We start from the raw sequence: 18,717 nt of genomic DNA, 5'->3' as shown, positions 1-18,717 counted from the left end.
TTGAGTTAAAAGGTGCCATGCCAAAATATACACTTGCTTGGATATCCTTTACATCAATCTAGTAATAGTTTTCGCTCAGCGAGGTGTTACTTATTGGTCCTAAAGGGGCAAGGTACACAAATAATTGTGAGTACATGTTAGTTTTGGTGAAACTCAACGATATAAGTAAGGAGTCCTTTTATGTCGTGGCAAAATCGATAGGTTTACCTAATAAGTTCTTAGACGTACCTATCAACCAAGAGTAGTTTCTAGACTATTAGCAAAAGGCTTTTGCTTACCTAAAATGTTTTAGAATTGAGTCGACAAACTGTGCTTAATTCTTCAATGGTTTTAGGGTCTTGGAATCATTTTATTCACACCTGCCGGAACAATAAAATCGAATAAAATGCTAATAACTTGTTTGAATTGCATGGTTGCTTTAATTTCAAGTTATTATTCATGATAAATGTTTAGACTTTGCATGCTTCAATGTATGTTTTAATTATTGTTTATAATTAAATATCTTGCACTGCAATAAATCCTTTTAGAAAGGTAACAGTAAATTTCCTCGATTGGTAGTGAATCCAAGAACAATTCACGGAAAAGAGAGAAAGTGAGCAATTTAAAATGTACGTTTCTTATATCGACTTTTATGGTTGTTTTCGAATATCAAAATCGAATGGCAAACCAATTGGTGCTTGTGAATTCAAAATACACTGTAGTTTTGAGATCATAAAGCATTGAGCTTAAACGCTCAGCTTTACCAATGGTTAACAACCTAATATCTTTGTCCATTTAATTCTCGAATGAGTCTAGTCCCTAGACATTCGAATAGATCGATGCTTAGAGAACTTTAGAAGCTTCTAATAAGATCATCTAGTTGAAACAAAATATTCAACATAAATTAAAATGGTAAAGAACCTTGTTGGTGACATTGGACATGTCTAACAAAGTATAAAAGTCAACACTAAAGAATTCAATTCTTAAGACTATAAGAAAGGGTACAAGAAATAGGAAAACGAGGAACAAATGAAAGGAATTTACGATTCCGTTTCTACCTATAAGTTTATGTTTAAAGAGAAGTGACCTAGCAATCAAACTTCCTTGGTATCATATACCGCTTAAGGTTCTTACTTCGGTAATAACTCAAACAATGGAAGCTAGGATACACTAATGACCTACAAGTGGGAAATGAAGCATGGCAATGCTACATTAGTTGTAGGGTCATCTAGTTTGTTTTAAGTCCTTTCAAAGGCTGGAACTTAATGGCTATTTTGTTCCATAATCAGCATACCTAAATTTCTGCTTCAAACACAGAAAGACTCACATTCAGAAGAACAAAAACAATGCTTGATTGTTTGTTCATTTGAATGAAATGGTCATTTACAGAATGAGTCAATATGCTTGATTAAAACAAACAACTCTTTAAAGAACTTTACTAGGTTCAAATCAACCCCTTGATTTGAGTTCCACTAATCTTTGGCATTGTTGCTTAGACCATATCAACAAGTTAACATTCAAAAGCTCTATTTTAATGGACTTTTGAAAGTTGGTTGATTTCTAGATCAACTTAAGACAAGCTAGTCTTACTTGTTGAAAGTAACAAAGAATATAAACTATTGTTAGAACGCCTAGACAATAGAGTTCAAAGCTAAAGAAAGGTTTTATGACTTTATTATTTCACACAGATTTGAGTGAATATAGGTTTATTTACTCAATGTGATATAAGTTTGAATCTGTTTGGCTAGTTCAAAGATTCAGAAGTATAAATCCCACTTGGTAAGAAATCATAAAGATCTAGGTTAGATCATGTTGATGATTACTTAAATCAAGAATGATCATCAATGATTGTGTAGTAAAATTCACAATCTAGCTCCATAAGATATGGCATATCTAAGTTGGAATGATCGAAGTCGATTAGTACTTGATTCGATCAATGATGGATCATAAAGACTTTTCCTATAATTTCTAAAACAAAATGCTCAACTACCACCAAACTAAACCAAATTCGTCAAAGCTATTTCAGAATAACTTTTCATAAAATATATCTAGAGAGTTGCAAAACTCAGTGGGAGCTTAGTGTTTGTTATTCAACAAACTAAGGCCCAAGTATAGATATATGTTTCATTGTGATTTATTCAAATGAGACACAAGGGTATTGTTTCTACCACGAATTTTTGAGAACATAATGTTTGTTTGCTCGAAATAATGTCCTTTTGGAGATTCGTTTCCAAAATGACAAGTGGGAGAAAATAGACCTCGAAAGTTTTCGAGGCGAACAACAAACATAAACGGACATTTCGGAGGCTTTTCGAAGTGCTTCAGAAAATCCGAACTTATTCTTTAAGGACTTTAGAAGTGGCTTTAAAGACTAGATATCTCTTAGAAGACTTTACAAGCGCTTCAAGGAGAACAGAATATTCAAAGGACTTTCAAGTGGCTATTGATATTCTATTGTTTGATGTTCTATACCCAAGTAGGCATAGAATTCAAGTCACTGAAACTGTGAGATTCTTCTATTAGATAGTGAAGAAACATAGAGATCAGGTCAATGAAACTATGAGATTCTTCTATTAAATAGTGAAGAAACCTACAACTTGCAGTCAAACTATTATCATGTAGATTAATGAGTTTGTGACTTGTAAGAAAGCTATGACGAAACCCAGATTCCCTAAAATGGTTAGAGGCCATATATAGACTCAAATGTTTTAAATGGTTAGAGGCCATAAAACATACTCAATGTTTTGATGACAAAATTGAAATTTTGTTGATTTGCAAGAATAGTTTCACACCTATTGGTTGCAAGTTTGTTTTAAGGATAAAAACCATCAAACATGGAATTGTGTTCACACACAAAGCTAGATTAGTTGCTAAAGGTTACAAGCAAATTCATGGCATGGATTGTGTTGAAACCTCATGCAAAATCGTAATGCTTAAGTCTATAATTCAAGCAATGATTGCATATTGGTACATATGGCAATTGGATGACAAAACGTATTCCTCAATCAAATGATGGAATACAACATGTACATGGTATGTCATAGAGTTTGTGGATCCAAATAAATGCTTGAAAAGGAAAGCTAGCTTATAAAATCTAAAGTACAGATTTAAGCAAGCAATTGGGAATTGGAACTGTATTTTAGTGAAACTAATAAGTATTTTAGTTTCATAAAATATACATGATTCTTATAGATATATAAGAAGTTTAGTGGGAGTACTTAAAACTTAATTGGTCCTATGTGTATCACACACATATCTCTCTATTGTGAAATAACATTCAAATGCTAATGACTTAGATTTGAAATTATTCATCAATAATGGACCATGGCGAAACTTAGTACATACTGGGTATTAAGATCTATTTACAAAGATCTTATGATATTATTTTGGATTAAGTAATGGCATTTACTAAATCAAACACGAAAGTCTCCATTGGAGATATTCGACCCATGTGAATAAATCTAAGTAAAGGATGTTTGAACTATGTATAAGGATTTACTAAGTTAACATCAAAGAATCTAATGAGATTCTTCACCTATATTATATGTCAAAGAATTTAGCTGGATTCAGTATCTACTGAAATTGAATGAGCTAAAGTTACATGAATAGAATTCAATTGGAATTATTCTACAAAAGAATTTATCATGTATGATATAATATGAGGATCGCCAAAAACATATCGTATGACTTTAGGCATGACGAACATATACCAATCTCTATTGATCTAAGTGAAGATCAACTAGATTGAGATCAAGAATGCTTATGGTACTTGAAAAGGTACATAGGAATAGTTCTTGATTCAAGGAAATAAAGATATGCTAAATATTGATGCTACACGCATAAACACTGGCAAAGGATCAAGCAAGACCCTTTGGAGTTAACCATTGACAAGGACGAGCTAAAGAGCATCGTGTTTTGAAATGGCAACATGGATTGAAGACCATGAGTTGTTGCGTGGGAAATTAAATATGTTCTAAGATATAGCTGGAAAGTCTTCCACATATCTGTGAACTGCTTGGATAAGCAAATCCAAACAAAGCATCACTAGCAACCTAAACAGTTGAAGTAAAAGTACTTATTGCCTAAGAAGCAATAAAACAGAGTTGTTTATATTAATGAGTTCTTCATTGAACTTGGGTGGATCACATGTCTGCTAACTTGATGATTCTTCATTGCAAAATGCGTAGAACCACTATCGAAGTAAGAAAGACTAGATCACATAATAAACAAACTCAAAAGATCTTATCATCATATCTCGAAGAACATTCGATGAAAAGGATATTAAGATTGGCAAAGCATGATAACTAAACCTATGCAACAAGTGAGAAGCAACACTCACGTTGTAGCACTGGAAATCAAACATAGCTTTGAATTCCATGAAATGTTTTAAAGATGGGTTAGAGGCCCATGGTTGTAAAACATTGGGGTTGAACATTTATCATATATGAAATGTGTTTTCATATTCCATTTAATCTTGGTTTAGTATTAAATGATGAGTCCCTTCAATTTGACAATATATTCAAGATAGACTGTCAGGACCAGTCCTGTGACTAAGAAATGTCTATCAAGTGAACTTGAATGTCAAAAGTTGAAAATTGTCCCTAGTCGGAGTTTTCTATAAAATTGGACGCATAGAAAACGTTAGACGACTAGAATGCAAGATGACTAGTAGTTCTGTTTCTTGAACTATGTGGACATGGCAATGTCATAATCATTTGCATAGATACTTACTTTGGGAAGACTAGTATCGGACAAGACCTATGAAACTTTACTGTAAGAGATGAAAATCTGTCATAAGTAAATTTCATTAAAATTATTAGACACTAAATCCTCAATACCTGAGTGATTTGAGATTACTTGTTTGAGAACTGGTTGCTTTGACGTTGACCAACCGTCGCACCGTAAAAGGAGGCTATAAAGGCAACGCTCAGGTAATCACCTATCAAACGAAGTCTAATCTCAAGATCGCAAGATTGGGATTGTCCTCCCATAAATCGGGATGAGATGCTTAAAAGTTGTACAAGGCCACTCGGAGAGCTAGAAACTGTGAAATGCATGGCCGTGCTCGGATGAATCATAGGCTATGATTATCTGTTTATTTGATCAGTTGAACTCTGAAACCGAGGAACACCTCTGGACATAATAAGGATGACAACTCTTACCTTATGTTCAAGAGCAAGCATCGAGCGACAAAGGAATTAGGAAATGCACACTTGTCCCTAAGGACAAGTGGGAGACTGAAGGAAATAATGCCCTTGGTCCAAGTATGCATTCTATGTTAAGTCTAATAAATGCGGTTCAGTATTAATTAACAAGTTAATAATTCAGTAAGATCAAGTGAGCTGAATGCCTAACTAGAGGCCGCTTCAGTTCAAGTGGAATTAATGATATTAATCCACAGCTTACTCTTGACTGAACCCGTAGGGTCACACAAATAGTACGTAAACGGATCAAGTATTTAATGGCATTAAATACTCTATCTATGGATATTCGGAACCGACGGATCTTGGTTTCAGTGGGAGCTGAGATCGTCACAGGCAAGAAATGAATACTCCGGAAACGATGATATTACCGGAAACGGAAATATGGATCGTATCGGAAATATAAATATTATCCAAGTCGTAGATGTTGCCGGAAACGGAAACATGGTACGTATCGGAAAATATTATCGGAAATGGAAATATTACCAGAATCGGAAATATTGCCGGAAACGGAAATATTGTCAGAATCGGAAATATTACCGGAATCGGAAAATAATTCCGGAAACGGAAATATTAAATATTTGTTCGAAACGGAAATTAATTCCGGAATCGGAAATATTAAATATTGTTCGTATCGGAAATGAATTCCGGAATCGGAAATTTAATCGGAAGCGTATCGTACGAATAAGCATCGGACGAGGCCTGCCGGACGAGGCCCAGCACGAAGCCAGGCCATCGCCCAGCAAGCCAAGCGCGCCGCACAAACAGCCACGCCAGGCCCACCGCAAGGCCAGGCCCAGCAGGCCGTGGCAGCGCGCACAGCGCGCGCAGCGCGTGCAGGTGCTTGCGTGGGCTTGTAGCTCGCGTAGGCCTCGCTGCGTGGGCTGCTGCTCGCACGCACGCGCATGATCGGCCCATCGTGGCTGCCTTGTGTGTGTGCGTAAGTGTTTGTGTTCATGCACGATTCCTAAAACGTGTAGAGTTCGGTTAATGATTAAATTCCTAATTCTATTTGATAAATTAATTAATTAGAGTTCTTGTAGGATTCTAAGTTTAATTAATTCGTATCCTAATAGGATTCCAATTCTCTTTCCATACCCCTATAAATATGTGGCCTGGGGTCACAATTTATAACGAGTTTCAAAGTATTCAAAGTGAGTTTTTGAGAGAAAAATTCAGCCACACATCTTGCTCAAAAGTGCCGAAAATTCTAGTACCTTAAAGGCGATTCTAGTTGGTCAATCTTAAGGCGGATCCGGACGTGCTGTGGACTATCTACGGAGGGACGACACTTGGAGTCCTAAAGATTTGTTCTTGTTCGGTTCGGGCGCAGCTAGGGAGGGCACGCAACAAAGAGTATGCATCTAAATTATGCTATATGATTATGTGTAAATAATATGTATTCCTGGGTTAATGGTTGTTTCCGCATGATTTATGTAATATCATATGTATCATAACCTAACAGGTTGGTCAACGTCAAAGTAACCAGTTCTCAAACAAGTAATCTCAAATCACTCAGGTATTGAGGATTTAGTGTCTAATAATTTTAATGAAGTTTACTTATGACAAATTTTCATCTCTTACAGTAAAGTTTCATAGGTCTGTCCGATACTAGTCTTCCCAAAGTAAGTATCTATGCAAATGATTACGACATTGCCATGTCCACATAGTTCAAGAAACAGAACTACTAGTCATCTTGCATTCTAGTCGTCTAATGTTTTCTATGTGTCCAATTTTATAGAAAACTCCGACCCGGGACCATTTTCAACCTTTGACATTCAAGTTCACTTGATAGACATTTCTTAGTCACAGGACTGGTCCTGACAGTCTATCTTGAATATTTCGTCAAATTGAAGGGACTCATCATTTAATAAACCACAAATTAAATGGAAAAATGAATTCTATTCATTTATTGTGAATGATTAACCAATAATGTTTTACAAAGAATTAAACTCTAAAACTTTTAAAACATTAAACAAGGACATCATAGCCATTCTCCAATATGCTTGATTCCCATAGCTGCAGTGTGCGAGTTGTGCTTCGCCTGCGGCAGAGGTTTAGTCAATAGATCTGATATGTTGTAATCAGTTCCAATCTTGCTTATCTCGACTTCTTTTCTTTCAACGAACTCCCGTAGAAGGTGAAATCTACGGAGTACATGCTTGACTCTTTGGTGGTGTCTAGGCTCCTTTGCCTGTGCAATAGCTCCGTTATTATCACAATACAGGGCTATTGGTCCTTTAATGGAGGGGACTACACCAAGTTCACCTATGAATATCCTTAGCCATATAGCTTCCTTTGTTGATTCATGTGCAGCAATGTACTCCGCTTCAGTTGTAGAATCCGCAATGGTGCTTTGCTTAGCACTTTTCCAGCTTACTGCACCTCCGTTGAGGCAGAAGACAAACCCAGACTGTGATCTGAAATCATCTTTGTCGGTTTGGAAACTTGCGTCCATATAGCCTTTAACATTTAATTCATCATCTCCACCATAGACCAGGAAGTCATCTTTGTGCCTTTTCAGGTACTTCAGAATGTTCTTGGCAGCAGTCCAATGTGCCTCTCCTGGGTCTGACTGGTATCTGCTCGTAGCACTGAGTGCGTACGCAACATCCGGGCGTGTACATATCATAGCATACATTATTGAACCAATCAATGATGCATATGGAATCCCATTCATTCGTCTACGCTCATCAAGTGTTTTTGGGCACTGAGTCTTGCTTAGAGTCATTCCATGAGACATGGGTAGGTAGCCTCGCTTGGAGTCCGCCATCTTGAACCTATCAAGCACCTTATTGATATAAGTGCTTTGACTAAGTCCAATCATCCTTTTAGACCTATCTCTGAAAATCTTGATGCCCAATATGTACTGTGCTTCTCCTAGATCCTTCATCGAAAAACATTTCCCAAGCCAAATCTTGACAGAGTTCAACATAGGAATGTCATTTCCGATAAGTAATATGTCGTCGACATATAGTACTAGAAAAGCAATTTTTCTCCCACTGACCTTCTTGTATACACAAGATTCGTCTGCGTTCTTGATGAAACCAAAGTCACTGACTGCTTCATCAAAACGTATATTCCAGCTCCTGGATGCCTGCTTCAATCCGTAGATTGATTTCTTTAGCTTGCATACCTTTTTAGCATTCTTTGGATCCTCAAAACCTTCAGGCTGTGTCATAAACACAGTTTCTGTTAAAACACCGTTTAAGAAAGCGGTTTTGACATCCATCTGCCATATTTCGTAATCGTAATATGCAGCGATTGCTAACATTATCCGAATAGACTTTAGAATTGTAACTGGTGAAAAGGTTTCATCGTAATCCACACCGTGGACTTGCATGTAACCTTTTGCAACCAATCTAACTTTGAAAACTTCTAGTTTCCCATCCTTGTCCTTTTTCAGTTTGAAAAACCCATTTGCTTCCAATGGCTTGGTAGCCATCTGGCAAATCGACCAAATCCCATACTTGGTTTTCAGACATGGAGTCTAATTCAGATTGCATGGCTTCTTGCCATTGCTTGGAGCTAGGGCTCGTCATAGCTTGTTTGTAAGTCGCAGGTTCATCACTTTCAAGTAATAGAACGTCATAGCTCTCGTTCGTCAAAATACCTAAGTACCTTTCCGGTTGAGATCTATATCTCTGCGATCTACGCGGGGTTACATCTCTAGATTGACCATGATTCTCACCAGATACTTCTAAAGATCTCTGAGTTTCATCTTGAATGTCATCTTGAGCATTCTCTAGAGTTTGTTGTTCGACTCGAATTTCTTCGAGGTCTACTTTTCTCCCACTTGTCATTTTGGAAATGTGATTCTTTTCCAAAGAGATACCATCTCGAGCAACAAACACCTTGTTCTCAAATGTATTGTAGAAGTAATACCCCTTTGTTTCCTTTGGGTAGCCCACAAGGATACATTTGTCATATTTTGGATGAAGTTTGTCTGAAATTAATCGTTTGACGTATACTTCACATCCCCAAATCTTAAGAAAAGACACATTTGGAGGCTTTCCAAACCATAACTCATATGGAGTCTTTTCAACAGCTTTAGACGGAGCTCTATCTATAGTGAGTGCAGCTGTATTTAGTGCATGTCCCCAAAATTCTATTGGAAGTTCGGCCTGACCCATCATTGACCTAACCATGTCTAACAAGGTTCCGTTCCTCCGTTCCGACACACCGTTCCATTGTGGTGTTCCAGGAGGAGTCAATTCTGATAGAATTCCACATTCTTTCAGATGGTCATCAAATTCATAGCTCAGATATTCACCGCCTCTATCAGACCGCAGTGCTTTAATCTTCTTGCCTAATTGATTCTCTACTTCACTCTGAAATTCCTTGAATTTGTCAAAGGATTCAGACTTATGCTTCATTAGGTAGACATAACCATATCTACTGAAGTCATCAGTGAAAGTGATAAAGTAGCTGAAACCACCTCTAGAATTTGTACTCATTGGTCCACATATATCTGTATGGATTAAACCCAATAGTTCATTTGCTCTTTCTCCAACTTTAGAGAAAGGTTGCTTTGTCATTTTTCCAAGTAAACATGATTCGCACTTACCATAATCATCTAAGTCAAATGGTTCTAGAATTCCTTCCTTTTGAAGTCTTTCTATGTGTTTTAGGTTAATATGGCCTAATCGACAATGCCACAGATAGGTGAGATCTGAATCATCCTTTTTGCCCTTTTTGGTATTTATGTTATAAACTTGTTTGTCGTGATCTAATAAATAAACTCCATTGACTAATCTAGCAGATCCATAAAACATCTCTTTAAAATAAAACGAGCAATTATTGTCTTTTATTAAAAAGGAAAATCCCTTGGCATCTAAGCAAGAAACAAAAATGATGTTTTTAGTAAGACTTGGAACATGGAAACACTCTTCCAATTCCAAAACTAGCCCAGAGGGCAACGACAAATAATAAGTTCCTACAGCTAATGCAGCAATCCGTGCTCCATTTCCCACTCGTAGGTCGACTTCACCCTTGCTTAACTTTCTACTTCTTCTTAGTCCCTGTGGATTGGAACATAAGTGTGTGCCACAACCTGTATCTAATACCCAAGAAGTTGAATTAGCAAGTATACAGTCTATAACGAAAATACCTGAAGATGGAACGACTGTTCCGTTCTTCTGATTTTCCTTTAGCTTCAAGCAATCTCTCTTCCAATGCCCCTTCTTCTTGCAGTAGAAGCATTCGGATTCAGAATTGGGTTGACTGACCTTCCTCTTTTCAGATTTGGCGCCAGTTTGCTTAGTTGGGCTGGCTTTCTTGCCACCTTTCTTAACATTCCTCTTCTTTCCAGATTTCTTGAACTTGCCCCCACGCACCATAAGCGCATCTTGCTTATCACTTTTGAGCGTCTTTTCAGCGGTCTTCAGCATACCGTGAAGCTCAGTGAGCGTTTTGTCCAGACTATTCACACTGTAGTTCAGTTTGAACTGATCATACTCGTTATTAAGAGAATGGAGGATGGTGTCTACAGCCATTTCCCGAGAGAATTGCTGATCCAGCCGACTCATATTCTCAATGAGTCCAATCATTTTGAGAACATGTGGACATACGGGCTCGCCTTTCTTAATCTTGGTCTCAAGAATTTGCCTATGAGTCTCGAATCTTTCGACTCGAGCCAGATCTTGGAACATGTTCTTTAACTCACTGATGATCGTGAAAGCATCTGAGTTGATGAACGTTTTCTGCAGATCTGCACTCATGGTTGCGAGCATTAGACATTTCACATCCTTGTTGGCATCAATCCAACGATTGAGGGCTGCCTGAGTGACCCCGTCGCCTGCGGCTTCGGGCATCGCCTCTTCCAGGACATACTCCTTTTCTTCCTGCATAAGAACTATTTGCAAGTTCCTTTGCCAGTCAAGGAAGTTTTTCCCGTTCAACTTCTCCTTTTCGAGAATTGACCGAATGTTGAATGAATTGTTGTTTGCCATAGTTAAAACTACAATTGAAAAGAATAAAATAACCATTCACAGTTTCTCTTAATAAACTTAAATTCTAGCATACATGCATAATTCAATGTTCATTAAGCATTTTATTCAAGTTATGTGTTCCGGCAGGTGTGAATAAAATGATTCCAAGACCCTAAAAACCATTGAAGAATTAAGCACATTATGTATTTAGACTCAATTCTAAAATCTTTTAGGTAAGCAAAAGCCTTTTGCTAATAGTCTAGAAACTACTCTTGGTTAATAGGTACGTCTAAGAACTTATTAGGTAAACCTATCGATTTTGCCACGACATAAAAGGACTCCTTACTTATATAGTTGAGTTTCACCAAAACTAACATGTACTCACAATTATTTGTGTACCTTACCCCTTTAGGACCAATAAGTAACACCTCGCTGAGCGAAAACTATTACTAGATTGATGTAAAGGATATCCAAGTAAGTGTTTATTTTGGCATGGCACCTTTTAACTCAATTTTTAAGTTTGGAACTTAAGGCTCTTACTATGTTGGTTAGATTTTAAGTGAACTAAAATCCTTAATCATGCAACATAATCAAGCCACAATCTCATGCATAATTAAGACATATTTAAAGCAATAAATAACTTAAAGCATGCATATGATAAATGTGATCTAGTATGGCCCGACTTCATCTTGAAGCTTCAACTTCAAAGTCCGTCATGAAAACGGATTGAAAACTCCGTCTTGAATTTCACCGTGGGAGGCCCCATTTTCTTCAAATAGGATAAGCTATAATTAAACTAATTACAACTATTTGATGGTACGCAGACCATATTTAAATTGAAAAACAAATTTGGTGCATTAGACCAATTACATTCAAATTAATGGTACGCAGACCATATTTTCTATCCTATTTGGGCCATACTAGTCACTCCATAACCTGCAAAATAGTACATATAGAATATATACCATTCATCCATTCATTATCATGAATGGCCCACATAGCTGGTTAGTGCATCACATAAATATTTGCAGTAATTAATAAAGGGCACCAATAATCTACCAATTATTCAGTCCTTATTAATTTTAATCAAGTTGTTTAACCTTAAAGGATTTGTAGACCTAATCAAGAGTTTATGACTAAAAATGCTCCCACTTAAACCAATAAATTCATATGCTTTACTAATTTTAAACATAAAAATGTATTTCTAGTCTAACCGGAAACATGCAAATTTAATTAAAATTTAAAGCTCATATAAAATTTACAATCGAATCCATTAATTTAATTTATTTCAGTTGAATTAAACGAATTTAAATTAATTCAAGGTTTAATTTTAGTAAAATAATTAGTATAAATAAAATTTATAATAATTATAATATTCAAAATTAAAATCCGAGAAAACAATTTAAATTATTAATTTTAAAATTAATTAAAATTATTTCCGAACTGAAAATTCAAAATTAAATTTGAAACGACTCAATCGAGACACGACGAGGCACTTGGGCTTGCGCCCCAAGCCCCATCGAGTGCACGAGGCTTAGCGCCCCTTGATTGTTCGTACAGTAACACGCAAGCAACCACACGCAACGCAGCACTGCATGCCACGCTGCACGCGCGCTTGCTCGCTCGTCGCGCCTGCAGGCCACACGCAACGCAGCACTGCAGGCCACGCTGCGCGCGCCCGCTTGCTCGTCGCCTTGCGTCTGCTTGCTTGCTGGGCGTGGCAGCGCGCGCTGTGGCGCAGCATGCTTGCTGCCCACACGCGTCTGCCACTGGCCTACGCCTTGCCCTTCGCCCTTGCCCACTCGCCCACATGCGCACAGCACTCGACACAGGGCAGCGTGCTGCCTTGTGCTCGTGTGCCATGGCCCTTGCTCGTTGCATCGGACCGCATGGGCGACGAGCTCCCTTGCTCGTCGTCGCATGGCCGCACTATACAACACCCTTTAAGGGTAACACGTAGCGTCCATTGCTTTGTGCGTGCAATTTTTATGAGCGAATTGCATAAAAATTAAAACTTTTATTTCCAAAATTAATGACAAATTAATAAATCATATTAATTTCATAATTTTAGGGCGAAAAATCGAAAATTTATTAATCAATTAATTTCCGATTAACATGGATTCAAATCTAGGTCATAAAAATTTAAAATTTAACACAAATTAACAATTTTTATGGTGGTTTTTAATCATTGGTACCTAATTAAATTATTAATTAATTATGAAAATCAAATTAATTCTAAATCATTCGAATTTCAACAAATTAATCATAATTACAAATTAGGTTGTATAATTAACAAGGCTAGGCATTCAAACTTGTTAAACATATACAGTAGGTCAATCAAAGATTCAAGATTTATCAACAAGAATCGCAAATATTCAATTTAACATCTTAAATTTACAAACTTTTGCGTTCGAAAAACTAAAACCTCCGAAAAGTCATAGTTAGGCTTCGAATTTGGGAATTCTGGGTTTCGGCGAAAAAAAAAAAATTTTGTCAAAATTTTAGAATGCCTTTTACATGCGGAATTGACACAAAAATCACTCGATTTGGTTGAGTAACGAACATTCTGTCGAAAAACTGCGTACATATAATTAAATAAACGCAATTTGCAATTAATTAACAATTACGAAAATTAATCACCCCTTTTAATTCCTTGCAAATTTGTAATATTTAACCATGTTTATGCAATTTAGATTATGAAAATAATAAGAGGCTCGTGATACCACTGTTAGGTTATGATACATATGACAAAACATAAATCATGCGGAAAAAACCATAAAGCCAGGAAACATATTATTTACACATAATCATTTAGCATAATTTAGATGCATACACTTTGTAGCATGCCCTCCCTAGCTGCGCCCGAACCGAACAAGAACAAGTCTTTAGGACTCCAAGTGTCTTCCCTCCGTAGATAGTCCACAGCACGTCCGGATCCGCCTTAAGCTTGACCAACTAGAATCGCCCTTAAGGTTACTAGGATTTTGGGCTAATAGGTTGCAAGTGTTTGGCTGATTTTTGCTTCAAAATCTTACCTTTAGAATACTTCAATTGTGTCTATAAATTGTGACCCTAGGCACCTATTTATAAAGATATATGGAAAAGGATTTGTAATCCTACTAGGATATGGATTTATTAATTAGAATCCTATTAGAACTCTAAATAGTAAATTTAATCTTTTAGGATTAGGATTTAATCAATGCACGAATTCCAATAGGATTAGGATTCGTTTACGAACACGAGTGTTGCACGACTACGAGCATCGCACCACCCGCGCAGGCCTTGCGGCCCACACGAGCAGTCGCTGCTCGCAGCCCACGAGCACCTGCTCCGCGCGCGCCTACGGCCTTGCTGGGCCTGGCCTTGCGCTGGGCCTGGCGAGGCTGTGGCCTTCGTGTTGGGCGCTTGGCTTGCTGGGCGCGGGCCTGGCTTCGTGCTGGGCCTTCGTCTAGCAAGCCTCGTCCGATGCTAATTCGTACGATGCGCTTCCGATTAAATTTCCGGTTCCGGAATTCATTTCCGATACGAACAATATTTAATATTTCCGATTCCGGAATTAATTTTCGTTTCGAACAAATATTTAATATTTCCGTTTCCGGAATTATTTTCCGATTCCGATAATATTTCCGATTCTGACAATATTTCCGTTTCCGGCAATATTTCCGATTCCGGTAATATTTCCATTTCCAATAATATTTTCCGATACGTACCATGTTCCCGTTTCCGGCAATATCTACGACTTGGATAATATTTATATTTTCGATACGATCCATATTTCCGTTTCCGGCAATATCATTGTTTCCGGAGTATTCATTTCTTGCTTGTGACGATTTTAGCTCCCACTGAAACCAAGATCCGTTGATTCCGAATATCCATAGATGGAGTATTTAATGCCATTAAATACTTGATCCGTGTACGTACTATTTGTGTGACCCTATGGGTTCAGTCAAGAGTAAGCTGTGGATTAATATCATTAATTCCACTTGAACTGAAGCGGCCTCTAGCTAGGCATTCAGCTCACTTGATCTCACTGAATTATTAACTTGTTAATTAATACTGAACCGCATTTATTAGACTTAACATTAAATCCATACTTGGACCAAGGGCATTATTTCCTTCACGAAGAGGGTTTGGGGACAAACAAAATAGTGAAAAGCGGGAAAGGAGGAAGTCCTAAAAAACTGCGGTCTATGGAAAAAATTCAACAACCTAATCCGTTATTATTAATTATTTTTTATTTTTTTTATCTTATTTTAGATACTTGACAAATAATCGTTGCAATATTTCATCTAAATATGAAAAAAATAAAAACTGTTGCAATAAATAGTGATAATGTACAATTGTTGCCATATTTATTCTATAGCAACATTATTCCAAATTGAAAGTCTACTTAAATTAATAATTACTTAATTGTTGCAATAGCTATAATATAGCAACGCTAGTAAAACTGTTGCATAAAAGGGCGTTGCTATAACCCTTTACTCTTGTAGTGGCTGGGTAGCAAGTTAGATACTCTAGCAAGTATTAGAGTTATCATGGTTGGAAAAAGATACATGATTAACGGCTTAATGAAAAACCAGAGCACTCATGAGATTAAAAAAAAAGATGAGCAAAAATAATTTAAATGACCAAAAAAAAAATTAATTTTAGTAGTACAAAATACATAAGGACGAAGACGAAGAGCATGGAAAATTGTTCATTTCAATGAGCAAAAAATTATTAAATTAGCAAAAAAAAATTAAATGACCAACTCTGAACCTCGACCGTACACATGAACGATTCGAATTCCTTCTCATTCTTCTCATTATTTAGTAATTGCATTTTTGGTTTCCCCCTATACAATAAACTACAAAACCTTTAATGGTAATTTAAATTTTAAAAAAACATAAAACTAATTTAATTAATTATTTCAATCATGCTAAAACGTAACGTGCTATGAAAGTTGTATTACCTTTTTCCAATCAAATATTCAACCACTCCATTGTGTTGATTTGTTATCCTAATCACGCCCAAAACTAACCTATAATTCCCTATAAGTAGCAAAATACTCCTAATAATCCAATCAAATAATAAGTGATTGGGAAAGAAAATACTAAATTTTTTCATATCATCCTAATCACATATCTCAATCACGATTAAATTATGATATCAACAAAACAGTAAAACACGAAACTTAAGTAAAGGAAAGTGAAATTATGAGAGGAAAGAAACAAAGAAGCTGCAAATCATATCAAAGAAAAATACCTCAACGTAAGGAAATTATAATTATGCAAATCATAAATGTCAACATAACGCTCAATCAAATTCAAATAATTTTCCATGAAATTTAGTGGTACACATGAGAACATCCAAATCATATATGACAAATTTCTCGATAGTCAATTAAACAATGTTACTCACAATTACACCCAAAATTTTTCAAATTAAAATTAATGCCATATTAAGTACCAACTCACAAATTAACGGATTATGTAAAATAATAAACGTGCAAAATTAGGAAACAAACGAGATATATATATATATATATATATATATATATATATATATATAGAATCGGGATCTGGTGAGAACCACCCCTTAAGATGAGAACTGAGAACTAATCCAAGCCGTCGATCCATTCAATCCTACCACCCACGTTTCACCCGCTCAATTCTATCATTAAGGGTATTTTCGTAACTTCGGCTACTGAATGACCTTGACCCTTCATGAGAGTTTCTCTCTCCTCCCGCGTTTCTCTTTCTGGAATTTCTCTCTCCTCTTTTCTCATCTTTTGCGCTTTCCTTCCTGATGTTCATCTGCTCTTGCTCGTTGATCTTCGGCTCTCGTTCTCGCAAAATTTGTTCGTGTAAGTGAATTTGATTCTACTTTTTTGTCATTGTCTTTAATTAGGTTTTAAATTTAAATTTTTGCCATTTCATTTTTTTCTCTAATTTACTAGAATTAGGGATTTGCTTTTGATTTCCTTGATTTGCAATTTTGGAGATTCAATCTTCGTGGTTCTTGCAATTGCGTTCTCGTAGGTAATTCGATTCTGATGCTAATTGTTGATTTAATTTAATTAGGTTTCATATGCGTTTTACTTGATTTTCATTCTTATTTGCTTGAATTAGGGTTCTACAATAGATTTCCTCGAATTGGACAAATTTACTCAAGCTGAGTTGATTTCATTGAATCTATGTGTTTTTCCTTTCATAAAATATGCGATATACAGGTGCTGAGTTTGGTTACATTGGTGAATCTTGATATTCCTAGATTTAAAATTTCTCGAAATAATATAAACTCTAGTACTTTTGCTCCCGGTTCTTTATTTTCTTGGTTTGATGCTATGCAGATTGTATTTTGTGTACTAACAATGTATGTCTGAAATTTGGGATCAAGAGGCTTGACTATTTTAGTATTAACAATGTCGTTTTTAGAGGAAAGGAGATTGTGAATGGAGATGAAAACCAGCCTTATATGCCCCTAGATGACTACAATGGTCCATATTTTTTTGTCGACAATATCCGAACTTGTAGAATAACCACCATATGATGTCTCTACTGCAAAATAACCACCGCCCTTTCAGGTTATCACAAGAGAGCATGGAAGATTGGCAGCCATGATGTAGATAGAAACAGGAGAGAAATCTAGATCAATAAAATTATGCTATGGCAAGAGTTGACTTGCGTTGACTTCATTAAACTAGGTGTTTTTTGTTCCTGTTAGGCTTGCAGTTTATTTCTAGTGTGATGCTGTTATTTTTGCTTGACTTCTCAATTATATGGTCTGATTTGTTTACGTTTGGTGCTCCTGGCCTGCTTAGTTATGTTGGGGATTACAGTACTGTTCAGATTCTCATCTGATGCTGCTGTTAAAGGTTTGATAGGCTTCAGGGTTATTGTTCAGTAAATCAGTCTAGTAATAAGATAAGTCTGCAACACGTTTGCTACTGTTATTTATTATGTTGTTGCGTTATGTTGTTGCGTTGTGGTCCTGCAATTCTGCTGGGAATTTCAAGCAAGATATTGCTGATCAACACCCTAATTCTAAGGAGTAACACGACCATACATACAGGTAACACTATTGATTATATCCAGAAAATGTCATGTGATGCACCTATATCGATCTTGTTACTAATTTTAAGCTGAAACACAATTGCGGATATCATAATTCTTAAGCCAAAGTGTTTTTCATTGATATAAGCTTGAATTACATTGATGGTTTGATAATGTGTTATTTATGGGAATATGACGATCTGTTGATGAATTCATAGTGAAACATAAGTAGTTTTGACAGGGTGGTGTCCGGAGTTGAGGAAGGAGGAGCTCGGTCATAACATTAGCATAGATGGGAAGTTAGCGTTTGCTTGTCTGTTCTCAAAAGCCAACACACCTTAAAATTTAGTTTACTTTTACAAAAATTTAGTTACTTTTATAAAGATTTAGTCTACTTTAAGATAAATAGGCATTGGAGGAAGTCAAGGCAGTGTTTTAGTTTTTGCTTTACTTTTATTTATTCTATTTAAAAACATCAGCCTACTAGCTCAATTGGTAGAGCATTGTGCAAATGCACAAAAGATGTGGGTTCGAATCCCACGTAGGTTCGTCTTTACTTTTTGTATTACTTTA

Source organism: Spinacia oleracea, chromosome 6 (genome assembly GCF_020520425.1).
Source record: "Spinacia oleracea cultivar Varoflay chromosome 6, BTI_SOV_V1, whole genome shotgun sequence".
In the NCBI taxonomy this organism is placed as follows: Eukaryota; Viridiplantae; Streptophyta; class Magnoliopsida; order Caryophyllales; family Amaranthaceae; genus Spinacia; species Spinacia oleracea.
This window is presented reverse-complemented; position numbering follows the sequence as displayed.